The sequence below is a fragment of the Lactuca saligna genome, chromosome 6, assembly GCF_052625555.1.
Source record: "Lactuca saligna cultivar CGN05327 chromosome 6, ASM5262555v1, whole genome shotgun sequence".
NCBI lineage: Eukaryota > Viridiplantae > Streptophyta > Magnoliopsida > Asterales > Asteraceae > Lactuca > Lactuca saligna.
In genome coordinates, this window is record NC_136422.1 from 96,692,964 (window position 1) to 96,697,708 (window position 4,745).

Below are 4,745 nucleotides of genomic sequence, written 5' to 3' on the forward strand. Positions count from 1 at the left end.
CGTGCCACTTACCAAGATGACCCGGAAGGGTGTTGCGTTTTCATGGGGTCCGGAGCAGCAGTCCTCATTCGATACCCTTCATCAAAAATTGTGCGAGGCCCCAGTGCTCGCACTCCCGGAAGGGATGGAGGATTTTGTGGTATATTGTGATGCATCTATATCTGGATTAGGGGTAGTGCTTATGCATATGGGACACGTTATAGCGTATGCATCGAGGTAGCTGAAGCCTCATGAGTCGAGATATCCTACCACGACCTGGAACTGGGGGCTGTGGTGTTTGCCCTCAAGATCTGGCGACACTATCTTTATGGGGTTCGGTGTACCATATACACGAACCATAAGAGTCTGAAGTACTTCATGGATCATCCAAATCTAAATATACGTCAGAGGAGATGGTTAGATGTGATGAAGGATTATGATTGTGAGATCCTGTACCACCCGGGCAAGGCTAATGTCGTAGCCGATGCATTGAGCCGTAGGGTGGAAAGCGCCCCGATCCGAGACGTCTGTATGAGGTTGACAGTGATGACTTCGATTTTGGACACCATCCGGGGGGCCCAGGCTAAGGCTACGAGACCAGAAAACCGAAAGAGGGAGCGGGTTGTCGGGCAAGTATCGGAATTCGTTACTAATGGTCAGTGACTTATGATATTTCAGGGTTGGATTTGGGTACCGTTTGTGGGCGGTACACGTACTATTTTGATGGAAGAAGCACATTGATTGAAATTCTCGATCAATCCCGGGGCTACTAAGATGTATTTGGACCTACAGAAGGAGTATTGGTGGCCATGTATGAAGAGGGATGTTGCATGGTTCGTCGAGAGGTGCCTGACTTATCGTCAGGTTAAGACAGAGCACCAGCGTCCACATGGGAAGTTGCAGCCACTGGAGATTCCCAAATGGAAGTGGGAACAGATTACCATGGATTTTATCACCAAATTGCCAAGGATTGCGAGAGGGGTCGATGCAATTTGGGTGATTGTGGATAGATTGACAAAGAGCGCTCATTTTCTAGCTATCAATGAGAGCTCTTCTGCGGAGAAGTTGGCAGAGTTATATGTGAGGGAGGTGGTATCACGACATGGGGTTACGATGTCGATCGTTTCAGATCGGGACGTACGATTTACTTCTGGGTTTTGGAAGAAGTTGCACGAGGAGTTGGGTACGAGGCTGCATTTCAGTACCGCATACCACCCGCTAACGGACGGACAGAGCGAGCGGATGATTCAGACGCTCGAGGACATGCTCTGAGCATGTGTTTTGGATTTTAGAGGGAGTTGGGACACCTACTTACCCTTAGCAGAGTTTTCGTACAACAACAACCATCATTCGAGCATTGGTATGCCACCCTTTGAGCTGTTGTATGGGAGGAGGTGTCACACCCCCATCTGCTGGGGAGAGGTGGGGCAACGGGTAATGGGTAGTATGGAGATTGTACTTCAGACGACCGAGCAAACACAACAGGTCAGGCAGAGGTTGTTGACCGCTCAGAGTCGCCAGAAGAGTTATGCGGATAGGCGTCGGTCCGAGCTCGAGTTTCAGGTTGGGGACCTTGTGCTCTTAAAGGTCTCTCCTTGGAAAGGAGTGATACGATTCAGGAAGAGGGTCAAGTTGGGACCTCGATATATTGAACCTTTCAAGGTAATCACTAGGGTAGGCAGGGTAGCCTACTGTGACAACCATAAAAATTCGAGTTAGTTCTAGATTTGAATAAAATTAGTTACACATATAGGCACTACACATATTAGACTTAATAACTAGAAGCAAAGTTATAACCTAGTAGAATCTTGGAAGCAGATAGAGACAATGGATAATGTGCTTGGATTTCACATGGGTGTGTGAATTCTATGACTACTTAACTGTAGTGACTATCCATATTCGGGTTACTCTTTGACTCGAGCAACATTTCATGAATCATATACACACATCATGCACTTGACCTAGAAGTAGAAGTGAGTTCAAAGTCTCATAGAAACTTAAGTCAAAGTTGAAGACTAGGACTAGTATACTTGATTCCTCAATTCACTTGAATCTCGGAATCACTACATAGAATGCCAATAAACCGATAAAAATAAATTATAAACATTATTTATAACAATAAAAGAGTTATAATACCATAAGATAATTTGAAGTCTCAAATATTCAATTTATTTTGATATTCAAAGTTTATTAAACTCCAAAACCCTAAAAGCCCTAAAAACTCATATTTATAAACTTTAACCTTAAAAGTCCTATAAAAACAATTATGAACCTTATAATATTATCTTATCATAATAATTATTATGAAATACAAGTCAATGAAAAATAAAGATTTATTTATTTTCATTTACCCTTGATTTATAAGTCAAAAATCAAGAGTTTTATGCATAAAAACTAGGTTAAGGTGCACATTTTATAAAAAGTTGGATATTTTTATAAAAGATTTGAATTTTTATAAAATAACAAGAGAGATGGAGCCTCCCCCCCCTAAAATTCGTCCTTTCTCTTCCCATTATCTCTCTTCCCCAAAATTTGAATCATTTCTCACCTCTCCACACTTCACCTCCTCATTCTCTCTCACACTCTTCATCACCATCACATTTTCTCTCTTCCCCTCACCCGAACCACGAAATTTTACAGAAAAATGGCTCCAAGAACACACCTTAATATCTAAATAATCTTCATTTGAAGTAATCTTGAAGGTAATCTCGAATTTTCTTTCATTCTACTTCACTTTTCCTTCAAGTTTTGCTATTTTCCTATACTTTCTCCTTATTCTCCTTCTTCATCTTCTTCAAACCTTTTTTCCTTTTGTTAAAATGGTTTTTAGAACATCATGGATGTGTTTTAACACCATGCATGTATGATAAACAAGGTTGCATGTTCATGATCTTAGTGCAAAAATCGATTTTAAGGATTAAAACATCAAACTCAAGTTAAGAGTTTTTGAGAAACAAATTTTTGTTCATAAATGAATGTATACATTTTGATAAGTTTTAATCTTTTGAACTCTGGAAACATAACTAGAATATAAGTTTATCATGATTTATTTAAAATATTTCAAAAGATTTACTCAAGGAAATGATGAAAACTCACTTTTCTAACCAATCATCATGCATGCAATCTGCCAGATTTCTTTACTTGACTTTAAACTGCCATATCTCACTCATTTCTTAACCAAATTTCGTGATTATTTTTCTGAAATATAATATTTTGAGTTAAATTTCAAAACCAACTGGTCTCACTGTAAAATATTAAATATCCGATTTTTGGAAATTTTTACAAAATGTTTGCGCAAACAGCTCTTTTTCTGTGATCACCATTTTTTCCTTGCATGATCAATGGCCTTAAACCCAACCATAAATCTGAGGAAAAATAATTTCGAAGCTTAACATATCTAGTGAATGATGGCTGAAATTTCGTGGATTAAAACCTCACTGAATGGACTACACAAATTCATGAACTTCAGCTACATTTACATCTCATGCACCATTGCATGCAACATTTCTTAACTTGTTTGGATTCATTACCCTCATTTCCCTTCTGATTACGTTTTTATCATTTTTCCTTTTGAAATCCCTCACATGCATGAGATAATCTGGAAAATTTCAAGAGCTTTTATTATTTCTTTGATTTATTAAAATTATTGCTAAAACCAAGGGTATAAATCACATAAAATACTTTCAGAGGTCAATAAATCCTGAATAAATTCATGGATGATCATTATGGTGAATAATGACCCCTCACCAAATTTCATCAATATTCGTTGCCATTTGATACGATTTCCAATTTTCTTTTTGTTAGGGCATAATAAATCATAAAACCACTTTCGAAATTGTTAAAATTGTATCTAACAATTTTTGCATACCTTAACTGTGATGGGTGACTTCAGAAAATAATTTCAAGATTTTTCATCATGTCTTACTATTTTTCCCAATTTTTGGTAATTATAATGGTTTAAAAATGGGAAAAATAGTTTTGATTATCCAAAATTCATGAAAATTTACCAGGTTATCATATTGTACAGTAGGAGGTCTCATAAAAACTTTGCGGATTTTTCTGAACTGTAAACTATTTTTCTCTTATTTTCTAAAGTTAATTGCACTAAAATACACTTAAATACACATAAATACCCAAAACCAGATTATACATTATGAAAACCACTTTTGATATTTTTCCCAGTTTATCTATACTGTAAATGATGTTACAAAAATTTTTGGTAATTTATTTTAACTGTTTAATATTATTTCTTCAATTAATGATTAATTAAAGGAATAAAACAAGGAAAAATAGAAATACCCACTGAAAAATATCTTTTATATTTTTCCCAGCCTAGTTATGTATAATAACAGTTAAATAAAAGTTTGGGTAATTTTGGAAACTATTTTCTATTTTTATTGGAATAAATGCTCAAAAATCATAAAATATAATTAAACAGCTTGGAAATCCGTTTTTATATTTTTCCCAGCTTAGTAATGTTTAATAACAGTAATATAAAAAGTTTGGGGAATTTTCTTAACTCATTGCTATTTTTCATGAATTTATGGTTATTCAAGAAACTAAAATGGTGAAAAATAGTTAGACAAATCAAAAATTCAAGAAAAATTATCTTGAGGTCTTTGACTTCAATTAAAACTGAAATGCAAAGTTTTGGGATATTTTAGAATTAAATTGATTTAGTTTTGAATATTTAATCATTCGAACACCTTTAAAATGTTAAATATTAACATTTCAATAATGGAAATTTTCCACTTAAATTGTTATAT